Raw genomic sequence first — 10,653 nt, forward strand, 5'->3', positions numbered from 1 at the left:
GATTTTAGAAAATTTATAGACAAGATACTTCCAATATCATCTTTCTTTTCTCTCTCTCTTTTTCTTTCTCTCTCTGTCTCCATAGATAGACAGATATGTTTCTGTATGTGGTATGTATGTATAATGTACTCTTTTTCATTATAGATGGCTTAGCTGGTACAGCCTCAACTTATCTACCATGAAAGCAATCAATATCTTTGTATTTTTCTCTTTGATCCTTTTTTTTTGCTTCTACTCAAATGTGTTATTATGGTTATGTTTGTTGTTAACATTTTGTTAATATTAAATTTTTCTAGCAACAAGATTTCTCTGGCCATGGTAGGACTTAATAATGGCAATTGCTTTTTTATATTAAGGGAATAAGCACTTTCTTAAATTGTAGAGGGTTTCTCCAAAACCTTATTCTGAAGGACAGAATGGACTACACAACCAATTCACATTCAAAGTTCCTGGATGTTTTTTGTTTTTGTTTTGTTTTGTTGTGTGCGTGTATCTTAATTGATCAGAATTGTCAGTAATTGTCAGTATTGTAACACTGCAGCCAAATTAGCTAATGAAATCTTAGGGTAAACTAACAGAGGCATCAGGATGAGAATTAGGGAAGCTATAATCATATTGCTTTCCATCTTGGTCAAATCTCACTTAGAAAACTGTGTTCAGTACTGGGCCAAGTTTTTTAAGACAGAGGAAGTTTTTTATGGCTTTCTTGGGCACAGGGATGATATATTTTAAGTTCCTTGAGGATATGGACTTTCTTTTGCCCCTTTATGTATGTTGAGGGTTTAGTATAATTCTTGGAACACAGAGTAGGTGCATAATGTTTATTTATTCATTAAGATTTACTGGATTAGGGAATGAGGCCATTTCTGAATGATATCATTGAATTATTTAATTTTTAGCCAAGATACTTTTGGGGTCCCAATTCCTCATCTACTTAGCAGTCCCTCATAAATAACTAAAAGACAACTAACTTATACCTTGAAGTCTTCCTTCCACCAGACTTTTTTTCATATAGAAGTTTCTGTATCATTTAGTACTCTGAGTTTCTTCCTCTGAACCTATTTAAACTTGACAGTGTTTTCCTTGGGCACTGGAACATCATATTTCCTCACTTAAGGAGTAAACTCATGTCTGTAGGTGGTCAAAAAAGATAGTTTCTAGGACCATCTTAATAATTAGCATCTATATAACCAATTAAAATGTTGCTTTGTCACCATTAGCTCATACTCTGTTTTAACTGCTTTGATTTGGTGGTTTTGGTCATGTAAACAAAGACTGGATTGGTACAAAGGGCCAGTAACTACACTAAATTTTTTTGGTTTTCACTCTCCCTAGTCCATATCTAACTACTATGGAGTAGAGGAAAGATGATGAGTTGAAAGTCAACATCTCTATCTTCAAGTCTGGGCTAACTGGATGTATCATCTCAGGCAAATGTCTTAGGGAAGAAAATGAATGATTCAGTGGTTGTGATGGGCTCTAAGATATTTTCTTTCATTTTCATTTTTTTAAACCCTTAACTTCTGTGTTAGACTTAATACTAAGTATGGGGACCAAGTCAAAAGAGGGATAAGGGCTAGTCCATTGATGTTAAGTGAATTGTCCAGGGTCACACAACTAAGAAGTGTCTGAGGTCCTATTTGAACCCAGGACCTCCCATTGCTATGCCTGGCTCCCTATCCACTGACCTACCTACCTGTCCTTCTAAGGTACTTTCTATTTCTGACATCTCTTAGTTTTTGTTCTAAGATTTTTTAAAACAATTTCAACATTCTGTGGTGAAATATGAGAGTCATCTCATAGGTTTTAAAGATTGTTTCAACCTGCTTTTGTGCTTCTAAGGATTTCCTTCATATCAGGAACCTGAGTCTGAAGTAGCTAAGGGAATCCAGTCTTAAATAGCCCAGACTCTAATATAGTGGGAGCTCATTGGAAAACAAACTACCAATCACTCTCTATTTATCATTTTGTTAGAACTGATTTTCATAAGTTTAACCTGCTGCTGTTTCAATTAGTGTATAGGTATGTACAGGGGATGTGGGTGACACATGCCATTCCCTAACCTCTGGTGAGGCAAGAAGGGATTGAGGTTCACAGCTTGTATCTAGTGTTACTGAAAGATTCTGGATTTGAAGCAATAATTCTAACTCTTCCATTTAACTTGTGAAACTTGGGGCAAGTCAATACCTCTCTCACGGTGCTTTTCCCCTTCTATAAAATGAGAGAGCAAGGTGTGGGAAACAGTAAGAAAGGTGTAGTAGAAAAGTAAATAATTAAAAAGTTCAGTTCAAGTCATGAAAATGACTTGCATTCATGATTCACCCCTATTGCCAGCTAGGGTTGTGACCTTTGGTAAATTCATGTTAAATGTTCTGGGTCTTAGCTTTTTCATTTAGTTTTATGAGAATAATATGACGTGCATGACCTATATCAAAGGATTACTGTAAGGGAAGTGCTTTATGGTACATTATGATTATATATAAATTATAGTATTATAATTAATACCAGAGACACTATGCTTTTATTGGGTGTGCAAAGCTCTATATTCCTAAAGAAATTAAGGTGGATAGACATTAGGTTTTCCAAGACAAGACAAAACATGTATATATATACATATATATATATATTAACTTCAGTCTTTTAAAATAAATCTGTTCCCTTGCCTCACCTTGCTTTGCCTTCCCTTGCCTTCCCATCCTTCCTTCCTTCCTTCTTACCTCCCTTCCTTCCTACTTCCTTTCTTTCCTTCCTTCCTCCTTCCCTCCCTTCCTTCCCTTTCTTCCTCCCTCCCTCCCTTCCTTCCCTCCTTCTTTCTCTCCCTCCTTTGCTCCCTCCCTTCCTCCCTCACTTCCTTCCTTCTTTCCCTCCTTCCTTCCTTCCTTCCTTCCTCCTCCATTCTCTCTCTTTCCTTTATCTATTTATCTACTTATTCATTCATTTATTCAAAATTTTAATTTATTTTTGCAAACTTCCATTCTTCATCCTCCAATTAATAATTTTTAAAAAGGAAAATAAAATTTAAAAATCCTCACAACGAATATGTAAGCATTTATAAGTTGGCCAAGCCCAAAATGTCTTATTTTCATTTTAAGTACAGCTGCTCTCTGTCAAGAGGTAGGTAACATATCTCATGTTCAGTTTTCTACTCTCATAATTGAACGTTGTACTGATCATGATTCTAAAGTCAGTCAAAATTATTTTTCTTTATAATATTATTGTCATTTAAGTTATCCTTAGTTTTGCTCACTTCATGATTCATTATTTTACAGAGGCTTTTTCAATTCCTTTTGAAAATATCTCGCTTGTCCTTTGATAAGGTTCAATAATATTTCATTACATTCATATAACATAGTTTATCTGTTTCCCAACAGGTAAATACCTTCTTTTATGAAAAAGTGATTATTAAAGTAGCTTCTTTAAGAATTTTTATATGTATGGATCTTTAAAAAATTCCTTTTTCCCTTTGGGGTGTAGCTTTAGTAGTAGTATAGGTGGTTTGAATAGTGCAAATCATTCAGTGACTTCTTTTGACAGTAACAAATTGCTTTTACTTGGGGAGAAAGTGGCAGAGACAGATAGGGGATGGAAGGAGAGAAAGAAGGGAAGTAGAGAGTTAGGGAGGGATGAAGGGAGAGAAGATGGAAGGAAGATGAAAGGAGAGTGGAAAGAAGAAAAAAAGAGGAACTATTCAGCACATATTATGTAACAAGAATTGTCATAAGCACTGAGAATATAAATATTAACAAGCAAGGAGTCCTTGCCCTCTAAGAGCTTCTATTGTAATAGGGGGAAACAATACATAAAGGAATTCTAGAAGGAGGTGGGATAAGAATAGGGAGTTATACAAATGGTGACATGTTGTGCAGATTACCAATAAATGATATGGAAACCTAGTTCCAGGCAAGACAAAGCAAATATTCATCTATCAAAGCCCAGTATTATAGGGTTGCAATGTTACAAACTCCAAAGTTCTAGTGAGAGGGAGATTATAATGACCAGAGTATGGACAGCATGGTGCAAAGATGACCTTATTCTCTTATAAAAGCATGATTATTGGGCTGGATACCAAGAAATCTGGATTCTATTTCCTAGTCTGCTACTATCTTTTTTTCTGACCTGGGTTAAATCATTGTTTTTTCTGGGCCTCAGTTTCTCTATTGTAAAAATTAAGTTTGCATTACATATCTTAGACCATCCTTTCAAATAGAAGTCAATTACACAGATACAGTGATTGATTCTGAATCCAAGAGCTATCATGTAGTATAATTTAGATAGGTTCACTAAGGAGCATCTTGGAGTTAAGGTAGCTAGATATCAGCTCATCAATTAGCAATTTGGTACAATTCAATACAGGGAAGAGACATTTCCTCCTACCCCACATCCACCAGGTTTCTATATGACAGCAATGTATAAAACTTTTTGCTCCTCATGATGACCCAGGATTACTGATAAGAAGATTAGGTTATCATCAGCAACCTGTATTTATAAAAACAGAAGAATATGTAATATAGTTGAAAACGTTTTCCCTCCCAAATGGCTTATACATCAAAATGGACACATAAAGACTGACTTCATGACATTGCCATCCTCTAAGAATGCCATAAGACATCTTTCTGTTATACTATGTGAGGTGAACTTCAGTGAATTTCAAGATTTTGAAGTATTCTGCACCAGAGAATCTAACCCTCACTGTGGCTCCCATGACTAGAACAAAGGCAACAAATGTAAAGCAGTGGTATAATAGCTTTCCATGTATAAAATGGGAGATTGGACTAGATTACTCAAAAGTTTCTTCCAGTATGACTTTCTCTACTCTGTGTCCTCAGCCTCCTCCCAGCTCTTACATTTCATGTTTCAAGTTCTAATATCATATCCAGTTTAAAAAACAAAACAAAACAAACAAACAAACAAACAAAAAACCCAAACTTTCTTTAAAGTTTGTCCTAGGACTTAAAATAATGCTGCCATCTACTGGGAAAAGTATAGGTTTACAGTTGCCAAAATATTTTGGTCCCAGAAACTCATGGTATTAGAAAACGTTAGAGCTAGAAAAGAACCTAAAAGATGATTTGTTTCTTTATTCTCATTTTTTTGGATAACGAAAGTGAGATAATAGGGAAGATAAGGAATTTGTCCAAGATCACACAGTTAACAAATTGAAAAGCTCAAATTTTGAACCTGGTTTCCTAAAACCAAATCTACTATTGCTTCCAAAATGTCATACTTCCTACTCATGTCGGACCATGAATTATCTGAATAATTCAAGATAAACTATTCATTCCAAAACTTAAAATTAAAAATATTAAAACAAACAAAATAAAGAATTCATTGGACTGAATTTCACAGACATCTGTCTAATTCCCTGGGCAGGCATAAACTTAGTCAGGAAGCAGAAAGCTTTAGACTTTGGTATTGCTAGATTCAGATGGCCAGATAACATGGACCAATGGTTATTCCAGCAGTCTACCCTGTTGATTCTGGCAAGGGATAAATGCTTATGGTCTTATTGGAACAAACTCTGAATTGGGACTTGGGAGTCCCAGATCTGAGACTGACTTTTAAATACTGGGTGATCTTAGACCAATTCCTTTACTTCTTGGGACAACTAACTTCTTATTTATGAAATCAGATTATTTAATTAGAAGAGCTTTAAAGTCACTTCCATCTCTGCCTCCTATTGCTGCCATTTCTGTGTTTCTCTCTTTCCTAAGAAAAGTGGTGGAAAGCTGATGGTAAAGCATCAGGGAAAATGTTGAAGCTTGAGCAATGTTGAATGGTAAAAAGATTCCTGAGATGAGCATCAGATGACTTGGGTTTGAATCTCTGCTCTGCCACTAACCAGCTTTTCCAGTACTATTTAATAATACTAACAATATTACTAAAGAGATTAGTCCTTTGTGAGTCCTTAGGAAGAAAAGTAATCATTACTCCAAAGCAATATGAATGGATCAATAGTAAATCATACCAGACAAGCCTAATTTCCTTTCTTATTGTTATTATATTATATATCAGAAAATGTGATAGACAAAGTATTCCTGGGTTTCACCAGGGAATTAGACAAAGTCTCTAGTGTGATCTCTGTTGGCAGAGGGTGAAGCTCAGGAGGCATAAAAGAACAGAGAAAACAAATAAGAACTAGTTGAAGGAATGAACCAAAAAATTAGAATGTTTTGAGTAAATGTCAACAAACGTGTGTATGGGGTTCTTGTCAAGGTATTCCAGGTATCTGTCATTAGAAGTATTATTTTCAATGACTTGAATGAAAGCAGATATGTTTTGCTTATTAAACTGTAGCTAACAAAAAAAGAAGAAAGGATAGCTAACAGAATAACAGAATTATGAATTAAAAATAAATCTTGAAGATTTAAAACTAGGAGGGTTAGGTAGAGTGATTGCTTGAGCTCAGTATTTTTTAGCTACAATAGGCTAAAGCCAATTGGATGTCAATATTAATTTCAGCACCACTATGGTGAACTCTTGGAGATGGCAATACATTATACTGTCTCCAGAGGGATAGATCAGACCAATTTGGGAAAAATGGAACAGATTAAAACTATGTTTACCAGTAGCGGAATTGGGTTCTGATTGGCCATTGCCTTTCTAGCTAATTGAAGAGAGTGACTCTAAGCCTATAAATTAATCAATGAATAGACAAACAAATAAACAAATTGATAGATGGATGTTCCCTTCTCTCTATTGCTGATATTGCTACCACCTCAGTGAATGCCTATATCATTTTGTACCCAGACTATTGCAATTGATTTCTGGTTAGTCTCCTTATTTCAAATATCTCCCCACTCCAATCTATCCTCCACTCAACTGTCAAAGTTATCTTCCTAAAGTACAATCTGATCATGCCATTTCCCTCACTAAATAAACTAATATTTCCTATTGCCTATGGAATCAAATACAAAAGACCTCTGTTTGGCATTCAAAGACCTTCATAACCTAACTTTTGCCTTTCTAGTATTCTTACATATTACCCTCCCTCCTTCACCTACTCTTGGATTCAATAACGGTGGTTTCCTTGTTGTTCCTGGAACAAGGGATTTCTGGACTCTACCTTGTCTGGAATGATCTCCCTCCTCTTCTCCTTATCTCACACCAGAGAGAAACCTCCTGTTTTCCTTTAAGTCTCAGATAAAATCTGACCCACAACAGGATGCCTTTGCCGGTGTCCTTAATAGTAGTCCTTTTCTCTGTTATTTACTTTCAATTTATCCTATACATAATTTATTTGCATCCAAATGATGCATGTTCTGTCTCCCATTAATCTGTGAACTTCTTGAGAGCAGTGAATGTTTTTTGCTTTTCCTTTTTTATCCTCAGTACTTAGCAAAGTGCCTTTCATATAAAACGCACTTGATGTTTATTGAATGACTTATGTCTCCTACCATCCAATCCCACCTCCAAACTTCATATAGATAATGAATCAGAAGATCAACTGGACATAGTCGGATGCTTGTCACAGTGGTCTCCCTAGGGACATCTTCGCAATTCTATTGAAATAAGAATTAGTGTTCCTCTCTCACCTTACCTAGGAGGATTGATATCCTTACTTTTATTTTTTTATTATTATATTATTATTGTACTTTTACTATTAAGGATAAATTACTTAAGCTGAGTACTCCCTATCTCTTGCAACTCTTTAAAATGAGTTGTTTATCTGCATTGGTAGAGAAGCTTGCCATGCCTATGAAATCATAGTTTCAGACTTTGCCCACACACTTCCAAAGTGCAATAACTATAAGGCATAATAACATTATAGGTGGGATTTGAACACTGGTTTTTTTGTCTAACAAACCATTCTTAATTTAGAGATGCCTCAGTTGAAATAGACTTCTTCCATTCTATTTGCATTCCTGGATATCTATTAGTGAAGGAAGATGAATTTTGAAGATGGAATTCCTATTCAGATCCAAGTTTGACTAGATTCTAAGATATTCTAAGATAGCAACATAAGAGAGAATGGAAGAACTATACGGGACTAACTAGTATGAGTTCCTCTTTTGACACAAGAAAATGACAGGAAAAGTAATTGTCCAAGGTCACTAAACTAGATTCTGACCCTGGTGTTCAGATAAAATCAAATTCTTTCTAAACTGACTTTATTTAAGGTTTCTGAGAGCCTTCTTGAAGCATCCTAGTTTAAGTATGGACATCCAACTGAAAACTAGCTTACTGGCAAACTCCAGAGGAGTTTCCAGAACCTCTTGTAAAACAATAGTAAGAACTATCTGATGCTGTATGGTTGCTCATACCTGTAGTCTCTGTTTGCAAGAGAGACTGAAATGAAATCTTATGAAATTGGGAATTTTGAATCACAGGAGGGTCTAAAGCTGGTCAATATCCACACTACAGAGAGCAGGGATGGGTAAAGAAGAGAAGGAACTATGAAAGCTGGTTAAAACTTCCTTGGAAATAAGTATGAGGAGGACTATGCGTGATTATTGAACATCCAGCCTTGTGAGAGGGAGATCTGGACAAAGGCAGGCAGGGAAAAGGTCAGGAAAAAGAGTATAAGGGAAGGAAGACAAAGAAAGAAGGAATGAATGAAATTATTGGAAGGTAGAGTTGATTACTCCCAGAAATAGTTCCCTATGATAGGTGGTCTTCAGGTAGATTCTAGATGACTTTATGGGATGACCTGGATGCTTCTAGGATCATTTCAGCTCTCATATTCTGTGATTCTATTACAAACATCATGTGTCCAAGGTATCCTGAAGATTTTGTCTGGCAGATGGATGAGAAGGCAAAATGTACTGCTACCTACTAAAAAGGGATGGCAATAGATATATGTTATATGTTCATAAATTCAGAATTTGAAGAAACCATAGAGAACATGTAGCAAGCCACTTAATTTTATAGGAAATTTAATGTTCCTAAACTCATACAAGAGTGCAAAATCTTCAGACCCTAGATCTGAATTCTGGTCTTCTAATTCCTAGTCCAGTCCTTTGTCCATTATGCCTTCTCACTCTCTCTTGGATATTTTTCACATGACTTCTAATGGACGTCATCATTGATGGCCATGGCAGTGTGAATAAAGTAATTGCCGTAGAGCCACACAGTTCAAAATACTTAATTCTAGTTGTGTTATGTTGGGCTGATAACTTAGTTATCTGTGATTCAATTTCCTCTTCTCAAAAAAAGGATGTTAATTTTACTCCTCTTACAGGGTTTATTTTATGAGATTCAAATGAGATAATGTGTATAAGATGCTTTGCACATTAAACTCTTAAAATTCTATATAAACATGAGTTACAATTATTAATTAATATGCTGAGAGCTATTTATAAACACTGTGCTTCTCCATTGTCCCTTGGAGGATTTAGAAAGACTTCATGTAGGGGGCAGCTGGGTAGCTCAGTGGATTGAGAGCTAGGCCTAGAGATGGAAGGTCCTAGGTTCAAATCCGGCCTCAGACACTTCCCAGCTGTGTGACCCTGGGCAAGTCACTTGACCCCCATTGCCTACCCTTACCAACTCTTCCACCTATAAGTCAATACACAGAAGTTAAGGGTTTAAAATAAAAAAAAAAAAAAAGACTTCATGTAGAGGGTAGAGTTGGAACTAAATCTTAAGGGAAATTAAGGATTCGAAGAAGTAGAAGTAAAGAGGAAGTCTATTCTAGATGGCAGGGTGAGGGTGAAAGCATTTCTTATTCTTCTGAAAAAATACAATTTCATTTTCTTATTTAATAATTTCATGAATTCTTGGCTGGTTCCTAAATCATATCACCTATATTCAGTACATCTGCCTAATCCTGCTACCACCAAAACATGGGTTCTCAAAATTTAGTTTTTTCCTTATCTTATCTTAAACCAGGTTTTTATATCAATTCCAAATCATTTACAAAGAATATATGCTCTCCTATTTTACTTTTTCTAGCTCCCCTTCTATGCATCATCTTCTCACATTAGAATCTAAGCTCCTTGAGAACACAGACTCTCTTGTTTGTAATTGCATCCTTAAAGGTTAGCAAAGTGCCTGGCATAGAGTGTTTCAAAATTAATTTTATTCATCTATTAACTAATTATAGTATTTTAACATAATAGGTATCTCTGCATGTATTACCAATTATTTCTGTCCCCCTATAAGATTGCCAACTCCACAAGATCAGGTTCCATGTTTAATGGATGAAGGAATGACTCTTTGAGTATGATCTTACCTCCACAAATTTTCATAGCATGCTTTGCATATCTCTCATCTGTCCTATAATACTCTACCTTGAACTACCTTGAACCTGTATGTGAACAAGTCACATACTATTTTCGCAGGGGATCATATGTTTCTTCAGGGCAAAGATTGCTCTCCATATTTCTATCTCTAATGTCTAGAACAATGTCTTGAATAAGCTTCAATGACTGAATATTCTTATTGGTGTGATTCTGCCCTCCACCAGTACAGATTGCATTCTGTCTATAAGAGGAAAACCTTTTCCTTAATTTCAAATATTCATCCTATATTACAGCAAATGTCATCTTTGAGTTTTTGCCTTACTCAATATTGTTAGACAATCACAAAATAAAATTATTGTTCAAGTTAAATAATTTAAGAATCTTCTAAGATATCTACTTATGCACAGGAGACACTTCATTGGAAGACTGACATTAAAGCTGAATTTTTCTCTACTGAGTGAAATGGCAATAC

Source organism: Gracilinanus agilis, chromosome 2, assembly GCF_016433145.1.
Source record: "Gracilinanus agilis isolate LMUSP501 chromosome 2, AgileGrace, whole genome shotgun sequence".
Classification (NCBI taxonomy): Eukaryota; Metazoa; Chordata; class Mammalia; order Didelphimorphia; family Didelphidae; genus Gracilinanus; species Gracilinanus agilis.